The 20,790-nt window shown below is 50.6% G+C and overlaps 1 protein-coding gene across 12 annotated transcripts in view; it reads right to left on the bottom strand.

Annotated features, from left to right (window-relative positions):
- Syt17 (synaptotagmin 17) overlaps positions 1 to 20,790 on the bottom strand; it is a 92,662-nt gene that overhangs the window by 29,185 nt on the left and 42,687 nt on the right. The window lies entirely within an intron of this gene.

Genomic DNA, 20,790 nt, shown 5'->3' with positions numbered 1-20,790 from the left:
AAGAAGGCGACTTTGCTGAGAGAAGCGGCCGGGGCAACTTCTGCCACCTGGGTGAGGCCCGTCTCTTTGGAAGGCTTCTTTGTAAATTCCCAGCACAAGCTTCATTTATGTCTTTTAAGCCCTAATGAGATGGTTCGCTTGATTTATCTTCCCGGCCAAGTTCTGTCTAATTCTTTACGTGCATGTGGGTAGCTGAAGCATAGCAGCCCGCTAATGGGGGAGCAGGCTGTGTCGCTCATAAATGAAGGGCCGCAGAGGGGGAAAGATCACACACTCACCCAGCGTGAGCCGAGCCAAGGCAGGCGGGATCCCAGGAGGGAGGCCGATTATCAGATAAAACAGCTAAAATATGCAGCCCCAAACAGAGCTTGAACACTAACGAGCCCCATTCTCCCCCGTGGGGCTCATGCCAAGCATTTCAAATGATAAAAATGGGGGGAAAAAAAAGAGGAGTGGAAAAATAAAGACAAGACCCTCTTGCCCCCATCCAATATCTAATAACCAAGAAGACCTAATGACGTAGGATCAGTCAAACGCAAAGCCACGTCCCTCCAGGGGTCCTGTGCCTGGTCAGCTCTGTGGGGGAAAAAATGGACCATGTATGTTTTTTGTACATTTGGTAATGTGCCCAGTACACACAGGTGGACTTCATTTACATGAAAATCCCTTACAAAAGAAGGGAAATGTCAGGAATAGAATCTTTGTTTAATAAAGGATTAAGGCTCTTTGACGCACTTGAAAAACAATTTTAAAAACAGGGAGCACTCAGGACTTCTCTGAAACATGCTTAGTGGGGGATACAGGTTGGAGGTCACCAAACAAGAATGAATTCCAGACTCCCCTTCCCTGAGGGCATCAGATCTAACAGAATACAATTATGAGACTGTTTTAGGCTCCATTTGTTTTTTTCTTCCAGGGGCAAAACATTCTCTCCTTCTCCCTGTGTCCAAAGCTTGAGGATATCAATGAATAACATACCTAAATGGGTATGGGTTTTATGTCCTTGGGAAAGGGCTTTTTTTTTTTTTTTAATTCAGGGGCACTCGCCCACTGAACCACATCCCCAGCCCTATTCTGTATTTTATTTAGAGACAGGGTCTCACTAAGTTGCTTAGCACCTTGCTGAGGCTGGCTTTGAATTCACCATCCTCCGGCCTCAGCCTCCCAAGCCGCTGGGATGACAGGCATGCGCCACCACACCTGGGGGGGAAAAGGGCTTTAAGAAAGGAAATCTTAAGGACTCTCATGTGCTCTTGCTGGAAGAGCAAGTTGGTTCGACTTTTGGAGTATCTGTTCAAAATAAAAGCGTCCTAACTTGAATCCCAACACACTCCCTTAGAGGACTGTTATCCCACAGAATTTTCTGCACAAATGCACATACAAGTATATTTTACACAGACGGGTTTGGCAAAGTAGAGTCTCCAAGCTGGATCCGGTCCACCACCTGTTTTTGTAAATAAAGTTTTATTGGAACACTGCCAAACCCATTTGCTCATGTATTTTTTTTTTTTTTAACATAATGTCGCTTTTCGGCTACAGAGCAGGAATGATGTCATTCTGTTCAGGGTGCTATCACAAAATGCCAAAAACTGAGTGGCTTATAAACAACAGAATATTTATTTCTCCCCCGTGGCTCGGGAGGCTGAGGCAGGAGGACTGTGAGTTCAAAGCCAGCCTCAGTAACTTAGCAAGGGCCTAGGCAACTGAGTGGCAGAGCACTTGCCTAGCACTGGGTTCGATTCTCAGCACCGCAGATAAATAAGTGAATAAAACAAAGGTCCATCAACAACTAAAAAATATTTTTAAAAAAGGGGCGGGGGTGACTGGGGATGTGGCTCTTTACCAGTGTAAAGCACCCCTGGATTCAATCCTTGGTACCAAAAAAATAATAATAATAAAGAAAGGAAGGGAGGAAGAAAGAAAGAAAATTTATTTCTTATAGTTCCGGAGGCTGGGAAGATCAAGGAGCTGGCGAATTTGGACTCTGGTGAGGGCCCTTTTCCTCATGGTGTCTTCTCACCACTTTCCAATATGGCAGAAGGGACAAGCCAGCTCCCTGGTGTCTTTTGTAAGGACACTGGTTCCTTTTGGGAGCGTGGGTCTCAGGACCTAATGGCCACCCCCAGGCCTGGCTCTTGACATCACATTGGGGATTGCAATCCAACATGAACTGGACTCATGTCTGAATCCTTTTGCTATAATCAACTGTCACTGTGAACACAATGGCTTTGCTCCATTCTGTGAGTCCCTCTAGTGAACCAGAGGGTGGTTTTGAAGACCTTGTAGACTGTAGACCCCTCGCTCATCAAATGTCCCCAACTGGTTTGCCCCCCTTTCTTTTTTTTGTGGGGGGTGAGGGCACCAGGAATTGAACCCAGGGGCTCTTAACCACTGAGCCACATCCACAGCCCTTTTTATTTTATTATATTTTGGGACAGGGTCTCACTAAGTTACTTCTAAGTTGCTGAGGCTGGCTTTGAACTCACAATCCTTCCTTTTTTAAAAAAATAGATTTTATTTATTTATTTATTCAATCACTTATTTGTTGGTTTCTATGCGGTGCTGAGATTCGAACCCAGTGCCTCACACATGCTAGGCAAGTGTTCCACCCCTAAGCCACAACCCCGACCCTCACAATCCTCTCTTATCTCATCTCCCCACTCCCTTAGTGCTACTTTCTGTGGGTCAAGTGATCATCCGAGAATCCACTTTGGGAGGTGCCTACACTGACCCTGAGGAGCGCTAAGAATCTCATGTAATAATAGCATGGAAATCCACATTACTGTTAAAAATGAGACATACCCAAGTACATGAGATGGAAAAGTCTCTACGACGTTGCTGGGAGACAAAAGTGGGTTGCAAACTGTACATGTAAATACAACCTCTTTTTGATAAAGCAGAGATTTACATGTCAAGAAAACTGTATAGAAGAGTGTCAGTTCACCCAGCGGTGGAGAGCAACTTTCTCTAGAGCGAAATCGCTATAATTTCTGTATTACGTAAGTATGTACAGTTTGAACTTCTTATCACCAGTACATATTCTGGAAAGAAAACAAAGAAAAAAAAATAAGTGGCTCTTAGAGAATTCACATCTAAATCGCCAGAAGGGAAGAAAACGAAAAGGAAGTCTAATAGCCTACGCGTCTTATCCCAATTTGCAAAGTAACTTGGCTGGTGAATCACTTGGCTCTGGGGAGGCGAGGTGGGCGCGCTGGAGGGACGCAGCCCTCCCCAGGGGAGGGCAGCGCTGTCCTGGCCATCTGAGTTGACTGGCAGGCGTCAGCCTTTGCAGATCACTTGGTAGAGTGAGGGCACCCGGAACATTTTTGGAAAAAAAAATTCAAAATTTAAAATGCAAATTTATAAGCTGAAGCTGATGTAGAACTAATGACTTCTATAATAAAAGTCTCTTGGGAGAATACCAAGATTCGCCCTCCCTGGCTGGAGTGTGTTGCTGGAGAGAACAGAGTATTAAGATTTGACAACTAGAATCCAAAACAGGGATGAGAGACAATGAGACAGAGACCCCTGCCCCCTCCCTTAATGGCTAAGGAAACCGAGTCAAACGGCTAGCAGCGTTTGAAGCAACCAACATGCAAAAGAAGCCAATTCCTTATAACTAGGGCCCTAAATTTCCTCTCTTTAGAAATATTCAGAACTACAATTTTTGTTCTAAGCACCTCCCTACCCCATTTCTCCTACTCACTGTTACCGGGGCCATATTGGAATGTAGACATGAATGTATTACTGGATAACGGATTGACTCCAAGTGCCCCCTGGTCATCAGGAACCCATTTCCCAACAACCTGAACAACCCAGATTATAGCAGAAAAAAAAAAAAAACTAACAAGCAAACCCTCCACCCCAAACATGCATTAGAACAGATGACACACAGCTGGTGCACAAAATTCATGGGGAGGAATTCTCAGGCTTTCTGTAAGAATCTATTTACTGTATTTTACAGCAAAATCATTGCAGATTTGAAATGAGTTTTTAACTTAAGAGTTATTGACAGATCTGTCTACCTCTGTGGTGCCGATCACCATAGCCACCCAGGTCAGGGAACCACTGGGTCCCAAGGGCAGGCTCTGGAGGAGCCCGAGAAGCAATACTGATTTACTGAGCACCTACTATGTGTTAAGCACGTTTCATAGATTAATGCATGGAATCTACACCACGCCCTCTAAAGCAGGTTTCTCATTCTCAGCACTGTGCACATTTTGGGTCGATTCACTCTGTGCTATAATGGGCAGTCCTAAACATGGTCAGTGGCACTTCTGGCCACTGGATGCCAAGTGTCAGTAACCCGTGCCAGTTCACACAGCCCTACACTGTAACAAGCAAGAGTATCTTCTCCTGACAGTGCCAATCCTGCTGAGAACCACCTCTCCAAGGCAGCTGCTCTCACTGGCCCCTTTTATAGCTGGGAAGACTGAGGTCCAGACAGGTGAAGGCAGACCACCCACTGCTCCAGTCAAAAATCCCGGTGCCCCGAATGAGTCAGGGGCAAGTTGGGGCTCTCGCATGTTGATATTTGCAGTAAAAATGAATTTGTTCTTCTCCGTGGGAGCTAAACTCTTTTGGTTGCTAATTTCGTTTGCCAAGGCAGACGGTTCTGGAAGGGAAGCTGGATGACTTGGAATGTGGGTGTGATAAACACTGCAAATTAAAAGAAAAGAAAGAAAAAACATCTCAATTCCACCAACGGGAGCAGATGCGACAGGTCTTCATCTTGCAAGCTGGGTTCGCAAGGTAACAGTGGGCTCTCCTCTGGGGCCCGGGCTCTGGCTGCCGTTTCATGCAACTCTGAGCCTGACAGCACAGGGTAGGGACACCTGCAGAGTGTGGCCAGAACCCCAACACCTCAACACTGCACCCTGTGATGCAGCAGTGGGTGCCGGGTAAATTGCTCCTGGATTTCTGGAAAAAAAATGTGCTAAGCCGGCAAGATGCACCTTGGTCTGCTTCCCAGGCCTTCCTTAAAAGGGTCCCCCCACTTCTCAGGGTGTGCAGAGCTGACTGCTAAAGGACACCTGCAGAGCCTCACCTGCTTCCTCCCTTCCCGTAGGTGCGTCCCAACACAATGACCCCCGTTCCCTTTGCAACTTCTGCAAAACTCCCCAAAACTACAGCACTCCCTCTTTTTCTTCTTTCTGGAACATAAAAGCTCCTTTCAGATTTTTCTTCCAAACAAGGTAGATCTTTGCCTTTTATACCACCAGTTTCTCCATTTATACCACCAGTTGCCAGATGCACGTCTCCAGTCCCGACCTTTAGCTCTGACTTTTGTTGTTGTTCTAAGAAGTTTCATCCATGACTTCAGGGTGATGTTTTCCGAGCTTTCTTGGCTCATTTTGTGATTCATGGCAGCTGCTCAGACAGAACTTTCTTCTTGTTTTTCCTTCCGACAGTAACCCACAATTTAGATAACCACATCATAATAATTAAAAATCAACCACACCGAATCCTGAGCTTTTTGTACTGGGCACTGAGAAAAGCACTTTATGTACATTTATAAAATTCAATCCGCGTTGCAACCTGACTAGGGAAGGTACTGCTTACACCCCTATTTTGCAGATGGGAAATCTGAGGCTCAGAGGTGAAGAGAGTCCAGAGTCGCCCAGCCACCATGTGGTCCAGTAGAAATTGAAACTCTAAGCTTCATTTCTCTCTTTCTTATCTCAGAAAGAAAATCTCACCCATTCCCCACTTTCCTCGAACCTCCCATGTCACAAGGACAAGATCAGAAGAAAAGATACACGGAGAAAAAAAATAACACCATTTAGGATAGAGCTACATCCCATAGAACCTTTCTAATACACTGAAAATATCAGGTTAAAACAACCGCTTAATACCCACCACCTACCAGACACCACAGCCCAGCCAAGCTGGCCTCCCAGGGGCTTAGGACACTCACATTGGCCTACAGCCCAACAAAACCATCTCACAGAAGTCAGTTTGATAAGAAAGCATTGGACATCTCATGTCACTTGTTGGATATTTCATGTAACTGCACTTAAAAAACAGAATGGCTGGCCAGGTACGGTAGCACATGCCTGTCATCCCAGAGGCTCGGGAGGCTGAGGCAGGAGGATCGCGAGTTCAAAGCCAGCCTCAGCAAAAGCAAGGCTCTAAGCAGCTCAGTGAGACCCTGTCTCTAAATAAAATACCAAATACGACTGGGGGTGTGGCTCAGTGGTCGAGTGGCCCTGAGTTCAATCCCTGGTACTCAACAAAACAAATCACTTCCCCACCCCGAAAATCCCTAGAATGGTCGTCTGAGTTTCCTTTCACATCATCGTAAACTCAAAGGATTGTTAAGTCAAACTGCTGTCAACCGGGGATCCTCTGTAGTGTGTGCGCATGTGTGTTTGAAAAGGAGTCAGGTCCCCAACGCAGCATGCGAGGTGAGGGGTGCCAGGGGTCAGAATGGCCTTGGAAAATCCCATGATGATTCCTCTCAAAGGGACCTTGCCCCCGTGTCTCTAGGGACCAGCACATTTGTCTCCAGCATCTGAAGGGTGGCGGCTTTTTGGTCCAGCAGCAGGAGAAACAAACTGTCAAAGGTGCCCAGGAACGACGGGTAGGAAAACCAACACAACAGCGTCTAACAGTTACACAGTGCCAACCGCGGGCCAGCCCTGCCTGCTGTGTGGACTGCCAATCAAATGTTCAGCCCCCACGATAGTCCTGGGCGGTAAGTGCTACTATTATCTCCATTCCCTGTGCCTGGAGGGCACACACTGGCAGGGCGGCCCCCTTTCCCTGGGTTGGGCCTGGAGAGCACGGGGCAGGCCCTGGAAACAGGGGTGGGCTCTTTGGGTGGGGAGATCTGGGAGCTCCGCATGCCCAGGTGACCAGAAAGCAAGATGTGGCTCCCTGGAGCCCTGGGCTCCTCCCTCTGTGGACTCCTCACCTTGGGACCCCCTCATCCCATTGAAAGCACAAGCCCCAAAGTTGGAGCCCCACTTCCTGAGCCCTGTAAGCAGCGCTGAGTTGTTGAATTCTTTCATACAATTGGGACCGATTTTGCCCTCTCAGTCTGGCCATGTCTGGAGATATCTATCACCCTGTTTTCAGTGGAGAGGCGGGAATCAGTGACATCCAGTAGGTCCAGCCCAAGGGTGCTGCTCAACGTTCTAAAGGTACAGGACAGTCCCCTGGCACCCAAGAATCGTCCAGCCCCAAATGTCAACTAGAGCCTGGATTTTCCAACCTCTGCCTTAGGGAAAAAGCATGAAAGATGAGATGCGTTTTCATTAACACCAAATCCCGCCTCGCCTCAGCCCCTCAAGGAAAGCCGCTGATATCCAGGGAGCTTTGCAGACCAAGAGAAAAGGAGCCCCCGGTCCGAGGAGGGAGCAATGATAAGAGGCTTCAGACCAAATCAGGGGAGACGAGGCGGAGGCTGAGGGAGGCCTCTGAGAAATGGCTCAGGAGCCCTTCTGAACTGGAGGGGACTTAGGAATGACGAGGAGCTCTTCCGCCTTCTTTAGGAGCTGAAGTCAAGATGGAAAGTTCTTTCCGACTCCTTTGGGGCTGCCGGACCACTTCTCTATTCCTCGGTGGAGACTGAGCCGCGTGGCTCCTGCGTTCGTCAGGACGACATATGGTTGAAGAATGGCGTTCGGCTCTGGGTGTGAATCACACCATCGTGGGGGGAAGCATTTAAAGGTGCGACTGTAAAGCCATGTGCTTGTTTTTACATGAACAGCCACAATTTAAACATCCGAATGGGGACCGTCTTTGCACATTTGTTTCAGATCTGCTGGCACGGTGGCACCAGGGGAACTGTTCCCTGCAAATGTCTCCAGAGCTAGTTACAAGATACCTGTTGAAGCTCTGAATCATCTCTCCTCAGTGCCCGGCTTTCCCCCGCAGCTAGCTCCAAAGGTCCTGTTGGTTGGTTTAGGAATGGGGGACTTGTGCCAGGTGTTTTAAAAATGCTCCCAGGTGCAGCCATACAAGTTAGATGCAAGAGCAGGACTGTCAGCTGACCTGATGGCCTAGCCTTGTTCCTTCTACAAACAAGGACCCTGACATCTGCTCTTCTGTTGGATTAAACTTCTCTGAATGCTACGGTGCAGATCTTGTCCCTGTAGGGTGGAGCCCTAACAGTGACAGAAAATGCTGCCTGTGATGGGTGGGGACTTTTAACACTGCAACCCCACCCAGCAGAGGACCAGGGACCTCTGCATAGGCGCTCACCCTCTTCCCAATCAGAGAAGGCAATTCTCCCCTGGGTGGAGGGGATAAAGGATCCAAAGAGTGCTGAGGTGCTACTTTAGGCCAGAGTGGACACACTTTTTCCATCAAAGGACAGATACCAAGTGTCTGAGGCCCTGAGGAGCACCTAAGGTCCTGTTGCAAGTTCTCAAATTGGCTGTTGTAGCAGAAGGCAGCTATAGACAGTATGTCTACGAACAGGTGTGGCTAGGATCCAATAAAACTTTATTTATACAACAGGGAGTGGGCCAGATTTGGCCTATAAGCTGTAGCTTGGTATAGCTTCTCAAAGTGGGCTCTCAGACCTGCAACATCAGCAGCACCCAGGGACCTGTTAGAAATGCAAATTCTCAGGCCTAACCAGACCTGCTCAATCGGATACTGTGGGGAGGAGATTCCGCAATCTGCTCCAGCCAACCTCTGACATCAATTCGTATCTCAAGCATACACTATAGTCACGGGGGAGTTTTTTAAATTGTTATGGTGGAGAAAGGGATATCCATGGCCCACTGTGGTGATCTCTGGAGGTGGTATTCAGGCATCAGTATTTTTTAGAAAGTTCTCCTGGGTTGGCCCTAACACACAGACAGATTTCAGATCTCCTGGTCTAAGGTAAAGCCTCTCATGCAAACATTTAGATGGGGAATAGAACCCCCTTAAAAATACCCAGAGAAAACAGCCTTATTTCTTTAGAATGATGCCTTATTTCTGATTAAGGGGGAGGGAGGCATTCCTGAGCTCCATCTGTGGACTCACTTAGCTTTCCAAGACCCAAACCATTACAAAACATGTCACTCACTTCCAAGGATGAAAAATTCTGCTACTTATGTTTTCTTTTAATGTGGGGCATACTCTGGGGTAGTTTCAAAAGAGACTTGTTCTGAATAACAGTGACATTGCTTAAAGAACAGTAGCAGTCCTCTGACCCCTGTGTCCTGTGTACGCAAGATCTTGTCTCACCCTCAAGGCCACCTGCCAGGGTTTGAATGGTCTCCCATTTTTGAGATAAGGAGGCTGAGGCTCAGGGTGTAAGTGCAATGAGCAGAACTGTTCAAAAGTGACCCCTGAAGCTCAGGAAGGAGTGCTGGACCATGGTCTGTCTAGGACCAGTGCCCCTGGCCTCTGGGGGGCGGGGCTTCCTCCACTGGAGAAAGATGAGCATAATCCCCTGTGGTCTCTGGTTTCTGGCATCGCATCCAGGCTGGAGGTGTTGCACCAACAGGCTGCCTGCCCAAAAAGTGGCAGCAGGACAGACACAAAGTCCTGGGTCACAGTGCCTGGCTGGGTCACAGCTCTCGAGGGATGGCAGGTGGAAGTCAAGCCTCTGCCTTTCTTGCTAAGGCCTGTCCTCGGTCATTGTTCCTTGTTCCCAAGTGGAGTCTACTCCTCAATCTATGGTGTGGGTCACTGCGGTGTCTGTCCTGAAGCCTGGTGCAAGGCAAGGTGTCAGATCAGAGTGAGAGGTGGAGGCAAGGCTGGGACCCAGCCATGGCCTGGTGGTAAAGCTGGGGTCTGAACTTGGGTCCTGATGACTTCATGTCCTAAGTCCCTGCTCCCAACCTGGCTGCTTGGCTCACGCAGCATCCCCCATGACTCCTTGATAGAAATGATGCTGCTGTTGACGGGCACATTCTAGTGTGTTTACAAATCACCCTACTCTTAGGATGGATACAGACACCTTTGCCGGGGTGTTCTGTGTGTGCTTTGTTGGATGAACAGCCTGGCATTGTCACAAACCGAAACACGACCCCAAGAGCAGGAGTGCTAGGTGCTAGGTGCTAGGAATACATGTGACCACAACGTTGGGTGGAAGAGGAGGCATGATTCCATTTACACAGAGATTGAAAAGAGGCGCCCGGGTGTTAGGTGAGAAGACTCAGGACGGTTATCCCAGGGGAAGGAGTGGCCACGGAAAGGGGATGGGAGGGAATTTCTGGGAATGTTCTGCTTCTTAATCTGGTGAAAATTTATGCACATTTTTTTTTGGATTGCAAATGGACAATGAAACGGAAAGATACATAGACCTGACACAACCCAGGGACTTAATTATCCACTGCTGGGATTTTAGCTCCAGGACCATTTGGACACACTGGGCAAGAAATATGTGCCAGGAGGTTCAATCCAACAGTGTCTCTACACACACACACACACACACACACACACCCCAGAATCCACTCGCTATTCAGCAACGGGACTGATTCCATAAATTGTTCCTCGTCTCATTGACTTAGTGGAGTATGATATAGTATGTGAAAAATGCATCTTTTAGAATAGGATTAAAGAGCTGCCAGGGCTCCTCCTGCTCACGCGGCCCCTTCAGGTCACTATGTGCACATGACAAGCACCCACCAGGTAGGGGAGGGCAGAGGCCTGATTTTGAAAACCCCCGTTCACCTTCCCGTCTGCAGAACACGCTGTCTCTGCTCGCACCCATCTTCACGGCTGGAGACGGGGAAGCCATGAAGATCCGCCTGGAAGGGACCCCGCATGCTCTACCCTTCATCTGTCCCACTGAGGCTGCTGAAGAGGGCCCACTGGGAACGCAGGGAGGTGACAGTACCATGTGGAGGGTACATGAACCCCAGACAGGTGCAGGAAAGGGGCCAGCAGGCTCCGTGCCCAACCTGACCTGCCCTTCTTAGTTCCCCAGGGACGTCATGGTCCCCCATGCTCCAGGAGACCATAGAATCCCACCATTCGACCTAGGGGTGCCTTGGCCTGGGTGCCGATGACCTTTGTGCTGCTCCTCCTCTGCTGTGGGGGGCGGCTGTGCACTGGGGGGCATGCAGCAGCACAGCTGGCCTCTCCCCACTAGATCCTGGGAGGAGGCCAAGTTGTGCAGCTAAAGGGCCTCCAGGCACTGCCGTGATCCCCTGGGGCACCATGCCATCCCCGTGGAGAACCTGGGTCTAACTGCTTTCATAAATCAGCAGGTGCCTGGGGCTTGCTGGGCACAAGGTGGCCCAGGTGACTGCCAGCCTGGGATCTGGAGACATGGGAGTCCCTCAGTGTTGACCTGAGGATGCACTCAGCGGCGAACGGTGCACAGGGAGGCGGCACAGCAAGCTTGCTAAGGGCAAGGTCGGGCTCTGTGTGGTCCCCAGCGACTGCTCACCAGGCTCCATGGACTCAAGGTAGGACTACATTTCCCAGCAGCCACTGCAGTGATTGACATGACTCCCAGGCCTGGCCCCAAACATCTTCCCATGCAACCCTCACTACTCTCCCTCTCCCTCTCCCATCATCAGCTGGAGGCAAGGCCCTCCAGGGCCTCAGAAGAGAGCAGAGCCAAGGAACGGAAGGAGACTGGTTGGCTGAATCCTGGCAGGGAGGGTCACCTGCGAAGGGAAGCCACAGACTACCCGGGAAGCAGCAGGTGTCTGTGGTGCCCACCACCAAACCCCCGTGGCCTTCCCTCGACTAACACAGCAACTCTCTCAGTTCCCAGCCGTCCTTTGAGCCCCCTCTGCTAGTTTCTTCCCCTGTAAAATGGGGAGGAATCCTGGGTTTGAGTCCTGCCTTCAGGACCTTGGACAAGGCCAGCCCCTCTGCTGCCTGGATTTCTCCTGCGCAAAATGGTAACAAAGCGCCTTCAGCGTTACAGGGTTGCCCTTAGGGTGGGCAGGGAAAGGCCACGGGACCTACTTGGTTGGTCATTAGTGCTCCCACAGGCCTTGGGACAGTGACTGGAGGATAGTAAACCTTTCACAGAGGCTGGTGCTTACGATTTGTGGGGACAAAGAGCTACCGATGAACTCCTTGCCTCCAAGTCAGGCCTTTCCCGCGACCCTGCTGGGCTTCCTTCTCCAAGCCACACTGGACAACTTAGAAAGCATGGTCTGCCACGGCCCTCCGATGCCCTTGGGACTCACTGGGCTTGGGGACACTTCTCATAACGAGGCTGGGGGCTCTCCTTTTATCAAAGGCAATCCTGGCATATGTTAAATGTCCTGGTCCCCTCATTACCAAAGAGGCCACCAAGAGGCCAAGGGTGACCTTGAACCAAGACAGAAGATGAACCCACCCTCCACTTCACCCACCAGCTGCCTTCGCAGCCCCAATAGGTCCAGCAGAAGGGACCCCCACAGAAGAACATGAATGTCCACTTTGGTCACCAAGTCAGAAGACACTGTCCTGGTCATGCGCCTGGTCTGTAACCCGGGATCTTAAAAGGGGTGACCAACAGTTAGGCTCCAAAGCCTGTACCCTGGAAGTGGGGCGCGCCTGCTCAGGAAGGCGGAGGGACGCTGTGCTCTCTCACCGGCCGCCGGCTCTGCTGACTCTGCCCACCTGCCTGCTTAGTCGGGCCCTCGCTTCAAGCTCGCTCTAATTACGATTTTCCAGCTTATTATGATAAGCCAACCACATTCTGTGCTGCTCTAATAAGGGGGAGGCAGAAACCCAGAGAAGTTTTCATAATGACTTATAAACTGGAAAAGAGAGAAAATTACACCCACGGAGCATCTGCTATGTGCTAAGTCCCTGCGCGCATGTCATCTTACCCCGTCCTTCACAGAGCCAGGAGCCACATCTGTTCCCCAGTGCCTCACAGCCTTGGGCATACAGTAGGTGTCTGATAAACTCTACCACCTACCCCCCTTACCATGGCCCTGACCTGAGGCTCTGACCTCATTGCACAGTTTACTCTCTTCTTCAACTACCTTCTGGCCAGTCTGACCTTCTTCCTCTTCTTTCACCAAAACCAGCCTATTCTGCCCCAGGGCCTTTGCACTTCCCATTTCCTCTACTTAGATGTTCTTTCCCCTTATTTTTGCATAGCTGGCCCTTTCTCAGCTCATAGTATGCAATTTAAAGTCATTCTCCAGGCCCTCTCTGATGCCCTTACTCTAGGATTAATAATGTGGTTATCAATTGTCTTACCCCAACCTGAATGCCAGCGCCAAGAAAGGTTGTATTATTTCTATCTTTCTGCTCTTGCTTCAATAACAAATGCAGCTCTTCAGGGTCAAAGGGCTGTCCACGTGTTTGAGGGAGTAGAACCTGGAGCTGGGTGGCCAGATTCTGGTCCAGATGACCTGGGTTTGAATCCTGCCTTCAGGAACTGGGACAAGGCACTCTGAAGGCTCTCATTGCCCGGTCTCTTCACCCACAAACTGGTAACAAACATGGTCTCAGCGTTACAGTGTTGCCATGAGGACGAGATGAGCTATTTCGTGCCCGACACTTGGAGCGGTGCCTGGCTCCGTAGGAAGCACTAGATGCGAGTTTGCTATTATTATGGTCAAATATGGCACGAACAACCCTGAGAGGGATTTTTATTCGCGTCTGATAGATGAAGAATAGAGTTAAAGGCATGAAAAGGTCTTATTCAAAATGAGGCAGCTGCAAAGCTCTGGGGATCCAGTTTTCTGATTTCTAAGCCAAAGCCAGTTTCGCTAGAGCAAAAGGTTTCCTTGAAATGTCAGCTCACGCTGTGGCTGGCACCCTGCAGGCCCTGCGCTTGGAAAGGTCAAGCTGCTGACGACAGCACTGGCTGGGTGGCTGAAGTCAGGACCAGGTGACGGCCGGGGACGTCTAGAAACATGCTCTGGGTGTCTGACGTCATCCCCCACACAAGCCTTACCCGGGCGCTGGCCGAGCCCGAGCTGTCGCCTGCCCACAGGGAGGAAGCCTGGTCTCTGCTGGCTTCCTGCCCACCCGGCCCAGCTGGGGCCCTGCAGGGACACGTGTGGTTGGATAAATCCTCTGCTCCTCGGTCCCCCACACCCCACAGGGATACGTCTGGAATAAGGCTCCATCCAAAGGCATCAAGTCATTCAACAGCCATTTCTCTGAGTGGGACACAAAACCCCAGGGGCTCTGGCAGCCGGCCTGGTCTCCAGAGGCTGCCTCGGGCTCCCAGATGAATGCCTAAGATCCAGCCAAGTCTCACCGCCTGGGCCAACTTGGGCAGCCTCAAGGAGAAGCTGAGAGGCAGGTGCCACCAGGGCTCAGGGCTGTGCCAGGAGAGCCCCCAGGGTGACAGGTTTGCACTTCCATCTGCTGACTGCTGGCAGGAGTTCTGGCCTCTGCCCACTTGTAGGATCGACGCCCTCAGATACACCCAGCGCCGGGCTGAGAAGAGCACACACATCCTTCCCTGTTGTCCCCACTACAGCCTGCAGGGCGGGAGCCAGGATCTAGACAGGAAGCCCAGACTGGGCCCAGCTCAGTGGCTTGGCCCAGGGAATGGCCCTCCCCGTCTACCCCACCCACATGTTCCACCGGCTCCACCTCCAAAATTACAGTCCACTCAGCTGCTTCTCTGAACCCCTTCTGCCGCCTGCCTGGTCCAAGCCACCATCACCTCTCTCCTGGCCCAACGCAGTCGCTTTCCAGAAGAATCCTCTGCCACCTTCCTCCCTTGCTCTCTTGAAAGCCCTGGCTAACAGCAGGGATGATGCTTTTCAAACTCAAGATCATGTTCATTCCCTGGTCGAACCGCTACAAAGGCTCCTCAGTGAACTGAGGGGAAAACCCACAAAACTCTTTTCCCTCAGGATCTGCTGGACCTGCCCCTGCTAATTCTGCAAACTCACGTGGTCTCCCTGCTCTGGCCATTTGGGGGTCCCCTGGGAGAAACAGAGAGAGGGTCTCCTTGCTGTTCAAAATGTGTTCCTCTGGGTCTTTCTGTCAGATGTTGAGGGGCCATTCCCGACTTACAGGGCCAGTATCTGCCTCTTAACCAGATCCCCAGGGGATGCTCACGCACGTCACCCACGGCGTAGAGGTTCAGAGAGAGGAGCTTAGGAACCAACCAGCGTTAGTTGACCACTCAACCACTGGCCAGCTGAGTGACTTTGGTAAGTCACCAGTTTAATAAATTCCTGCATAATGAGGAATTCTCCTTGCCCCAAGAGAGGTCTGGCCTCTGTCCTGGGCTCCTGAGAGTGACCCCTCACCCCTGGAATGTCCTGCCTCAGAGGAGAGCCTGCGTGCTTCAGGGCTTTGGTGGCAGGTCATCCTGGCAATGTGACATATGATGGGACTCTAGAGCCACATGGCATTAGTGCTAAGTCTAGAGACACTGAAGACTAAAGATATTATGAGACCTCTGGAGGCGGGGCTGGAGGTGGAAGGAAAGACACTTGGACAGAGTGTGACTGGACCACGTAAAGGACCAGACACCAAGACTCGGTGAGCTGTGCTCTGTATGGTCACACGGGGTGGCCAGGAGGAGGTAACAGTAATAAATCCACCAGGAACTTGCCCTCCTCCCTCGGCTGATGGAGACGTCCTATGGACCCCCTGAACTTGAACCTGTGGCTCGTACCTGAAATGAGGAAAAGTCTCGTGGGCACTGCTGTCTCCGACTCTGTCGGGGCTGAACCCATCGCATTTTCCCTCTCTGAGCTTCAGTTTCTCCAACTGAAAAATGGCCATAATACAGATTGTCCCTTATATGTTTGCTAAATGAGGATAATGAGGGCACAGGAGGTTTACGGTGGACATAAGTACCACTGTTGCCACTGTTTGGATAAGAAAATGGAAGATCAGAGAGGTAAAGCAATGTCTTCATTGACACACAGAAGCCACGTCTGGCCGACATTGGCCACAGGGCCATACAGTGTCCCCAGGGGTTGCTAATGCCTTCTGGGAAGGGAAGAACTGGGGTGGTGTGGCTGAGATGGGGTCCCAGCAACCTGGTAAGGAACCTGCCTGAGCTCCTCCAGGGTAAGTTGCCCTCGTCCACTTCTGTTCTCTTCTCTCCTTCCAAGATTCACATGGTGGAAATTAGACCTCTGGATCCCTCTTCCTGGGTCCCAGTTTTCTTTTCTCTGTGGCCCAAGCTGCATAATTTCTCTCGATCTCTCTTCCAGCTCACTCCCTTTTCCCTTTATCGTCATCATTCTGTCATTCGGCCCACCCAGTGAGTATTTTATTTCAGTTATTGTGCTTCTTCCGTTATAAAATTTCCAATTGGGGAAAAAAATTCCATTTGGTCTTAAAAAAAAAAAAACTAACTAAACTACTACTCTGTGCTGAAATTCCCCATTTACTATTGTTCTCAAGAGGGTTTGCCGTACCTTTTGGAGCATGGTTATCATCGATGCTTTAAAGTCTGATTGTTCCCATATCTAGGCCACCTTGCAGTTGGTATCTGTCCATCCTAATTTCTAAGAATTTGTCAGATTTCCCCAGTCCTCATAAATCAAGTCATTTCAAATCGTATCCTCGTCATTTTGAACATTATGAGACTTCAGTGTCTTGTTTAAATCCTGCAGCATGCATCGATGTGTCAGCAGCTGACCAGGGTAGGTCCTGACCACAGGTTCTCATCTGCCGTCTGCAGACTGTGACTGCAATGTCAACCCTGTTTGCCAAGCCTAGGCAGTGCTGCTCACGTCGGCCCCTCTGAGGTGTCCCCTAGGGCCCAGTTTAGGACCTGGGTTAGGGACTACCCTGTAGCTCAGTTCTGAAAGCCCACGTGATACCATCTGGGGTGAGATCAGCTTGTGAGCAGCTTGAAGTTCATGCACAAGTCTGTGGTCCCTTCTCAATCTCCCCGCTTTGTGATCGTCCCCACACTCTGGCTCCCAGGGGTGCACCTTCATGGCCTCTGGTTAGAGAGCATGGCCTTTAGTCTTCCTCCACTCACTCCCCGTGACCAGGTCTGGAGCTCAGCGGCAAGGCCAGCTCTTGCTGTGACCTGTCTCCCATCTGCCGATCCCAGGGAACAGCAGGAAGCACAAACTGGCCTGGTCCTGCGGCCGGGTTGGCACAGATCTAGCATCCGTCCCTGGCTGATGGACACGGCACCAGCTGGCAGCTTTGGGGCGCTGGCGATTAGGTGAGGGAGACGCTGGAGAGACGGGTACAGGCAGCTAGGCCGAGCTGTCCACCACCCGGGTGCCAGCATTCCGACTCTCTCACACTGTGATGATTAAAACGGCAGACAGGATTTTCCAAGCGTCCATTTCTGGACTGGATGGGCCCATATGCTGACTTGTCTCTAATTCCCATAAGAGGCACGATTTGCTATATTGGATACAAGAGGAAGCTGGCACTCAGAAAGGTGGAGCCACTTGCTTGAGGTCACCTGGCTGGTTGACAGGGGGGCCCAGATCCAAACCCAGGTCTGCGCAACTCCAGGGGCCGTCCCTCTGGGTAGGGTCCATCTATTCCCAGCAGCATCAGGAGCATCCCGTCTGCTAGTTATGGAGCACTAACTCTGTACAAGGCGCGATCTAAAGCTTATGCTATGAAGGACTGAGGCTGGACGCTCATGACAGAGGAAGAACTTGGGGCTCCCCAAAGGGGTGTCATTTACCCAATGTCAAGGGCTTGCCAGGTGGGAGGCGAAATCTGAACCCAATCATAACCTGCTGAGATACTGATGGGCCTGCAACCCTCTCTCGAGGAGGCAGAGCTGGGCTGGTGCCCACAGAGTCAGGGGAAGAGGGCTGGGAGCCTGTGGAGAGGAGGTGGCGGCTGGGCCGAGGCAGGGCCAGGACTGTGAGGGACATCTGTGTCTTAGAACAAGCCCACGGCCTCCACCTCAGACAGGCTGGGCCCCTCAGACAGGATATCCTGTCTCCCTGCTGCGTATCCTCAGCTTCTCCAGGGTCCTGCTTTTCAGACGTGTCCTCCGGTGCCAGCCCTGCCTTCCAGGCCTCTCAGCTGTTCCTGCCGCGTCTCCCCACCCATCTCATTGCCCCAGCAGATTCAATTAACCAATTTGATGCTCCAGCTGCAGAAAGCCAAGTAATTATGGAAAACAGACCAGGTGCCTTGGAACTTGCTCTCACAGTGGGGCCTGGGAGGCCTCCAAACAGACAGCAAGCTGGGAGGGAGGCAGAGCCATCTAGGCCAAGGCTGGCCAGCCCAGCCTGCATAAGAGAGCTATCTGGCCAGCTCCGACAAATACAGATGCTCCCCAAAGAGCAAAACAAAAGCAGAGACCCAGGCTGGTTCTGTTACTATGGGCTGGAGCTTGGTCATCAGGATTTTAAAAAAGTCTTTGTCCCATTTTCTGTTGCTATAATAAAATACCTGAGGCTGGGAAATTTATTAAGAAGAAAGGTTCATTTGGCTCCTACCTGGGTTTTTTTGATCTTTCCAAACTGAAACTGTGTACCCAATAAGCAATAACTCCCTATGCCTCCCCTCCCATCCCCTAAGGACCTTCATTCTATTCTCTATGATTGTGACTACTCTGCATACTTCAAATAGATGAAATCATGCACTGTGAGTCCTTTAATGACCGCCCATCTTCAATGTTTTTCCATATTGAGGCAGGTGACAGATTTTCCTTCTTTTTTAAGGCTGAGTAATATTCCACTGTATGGACAGACCACAGTTTCTTTTTCCATTCATTCCTGCTTGGACACTTGGGTATTTTGCCCCATTTAGTTATTGTGAATAATGCTGCTGTGAACATTGGTGTACAAATATCTGTCCGTGCTTTGAATTCCTTTGCACATATACCTAGACACAGAATCGCTACATCATATGACAATTCCATTTCTAATATTTTGAAGTATCGCCATTAAGTTTCTTTCTTTCCTCCTTCTCCTTCCTTCCCTCCCTCCCTTTCTTCCTTCCAAAGTGGCCCAAAGACCTCCGGGGCCAGCTCCACTTTCCTTGGGTTCTGTAAACCTTCCTGCATTTCCCAGAAGGACTCTGGACCACACGTTGCTATCTCAGGAGTCAAAAAGTAAATACTCCCCTTTCTTTTCTTTTCTGTCTTCCTTTAAAAAAAAAAAACAAAAAAACCCTCAGTTGCAGAAATCACCTAATTGAAAGTTGCAGGAGAAGAACCCTCCTCCCCACAGGGAAAAGGGAACTATTCAGAAAGCCCAGCCTAGCAGCTAATTGCGGGTTTGTATTGGGGATTCTTGGCAAATGCTTAAATTGCAGATCAACCTGACTTTTGTGATGAAGTGTTTGGAAACACACAAGGGGGCTGGGTTTGAGATCGTCAGCCTGGAGGTGACAGCGCCGCTTTCTCTGCTGACAAATAAAGCAAGTTAGAATCTTGTGGATTTGCATTCAGGAGTTCGGCAGCTTTGCCTGGATTTCTACAGGCTGCATCCCCATTTCCTCTATTATCCCAGCCAATGGCCTGTATATAAAATGCCAGCCAGCCGTGATTCCTACTCACACGGTGGCTCTGAACCCTGACTGAACATCAGAAATATCTGGGTGCCTTAAAAATACATTTACATATGTTGGGCACAGTGGTGCACACCTGTAATCCCAGCAGCTCGGGAGGCTGAGGCAGGAGGATGGCGAGTTCAAAGCCAGCCTCGGCAACTTAGTGAGGCCCTGAGCAACTCAGTGAGACTCTGTCCCTCAGGAGGCTGAGGCAGGAGGATTGCAAAGCCAGCCTCAGCAACTTAGTGAGGCCCTGTTTCAAAATAAAATATAAAAAAGGACCAGGATGTGGCTCAGTGGTTAAGCGCCCCTCAGTTCAATCTCCAGTCCCCCACAGAAAAGTTGTGAGAGTGCTCACTCTGTGCTAGGGACAGCGCCCTGCACTGTGTGTGTGTGCTGATCTTGTGGATCTACCTAGTGTTCCTTAGAGGGGTCCTTGTTATTCCCGTTTCACAGATGAGAAAAACCTAAGCACACAGACTAGCCGAGGGCCACCAAGGTGACTGAGTGGCAAAGTTGGGACCCAGGCTGGATCTCCAGCCTGTGCACTCAACCCCTGACCTTCTGGTCCTTGGGCCTTGTACACCTTTCTGTCATGTCACTCAATCTAACAAGCATGTGCTGCTTTTGTCGTAAAATTTTAGGTGAAATATGGAAGTGTTGGGGCTCCCAGGGTCCTCTGAGGTCCCCTCTTCGTCCAAGCAGGCCACAGGAAGTCTTTTATACCAGTCCAGGTTGGGAATAGATATTCACGCCTTGATCTGCATTTGGTTCAACCTCGGCCTGCTCGCCTGCCACTCAGGGACTGGACAGTCACTGATCTGTCGGGGCCTGACACCTTGGAGGGGGTGGCCCTGGTCTGTAACAGCAGCTGTCACAGGCTGCACCAGTGAGGATCGTGAGATCTGCACAGGGCAGGCAGCGCTTCATTAGCCACAGACTCCAAGCCACAGGCCCTGAGATGGTCCAAAACCAACGGGCCCATGGGGGGCCTCTGAGGATGGACACGTGCAATACAGGAAGTGTAACCACCTTGTGCAGAGGGAGCCTTGCACGAGGGTTCTTCAGCCCTGAGCTCATGGGAGACCTGGGGCCAAGGATTCTAGACTAGATCTAAGCAGAGAGCTTCCATGTGCCCCGAGAAGGACTCCTGAAGGGGTGACATTGGGTCCCCAATGCCAGCCCTACCAGGTGCTGGAGGAAATGCAGACCTTTGACCTGTCGAGCTGGCAAGACCAGAGCTTGAATCCTCTCTCTCTTTCTTCACTTGAGAGCTTGGAAGGGCTGCGTAGCCTGAGTCACTAGACCTGTAACCTGAGGACGATAATAGTGACTGACTGACAGGGCGGGTCATGGTGAATATCAGCCATGATATAGGGAAGTACCTACTGTGATAAGGATACATGGAATGATACTGTGACTTTCACTGACTCCGATCCCACGTGCGCATGGTTTCTGAGACAGCTC

Source organism: Marmota monax, unplaced genomic scaffold (assembly GCF_021218885.2).
Source record: "Marmota monax isolate L192 unplaced genomic scaffold, Marmota_monax_Labrador192_F-V1.1 WCK01_AAM20220418_F8-fsc00035, whole genome shotgun sequence".
NCBI lineage: Eukaryota > Metazoa > Chordata > Mammalia > Rodentia > Sciuridae > Marmota > Marmota monax.
This window is presented reverse-complemented; position numbering and strand designations above follow the sequence as displayed.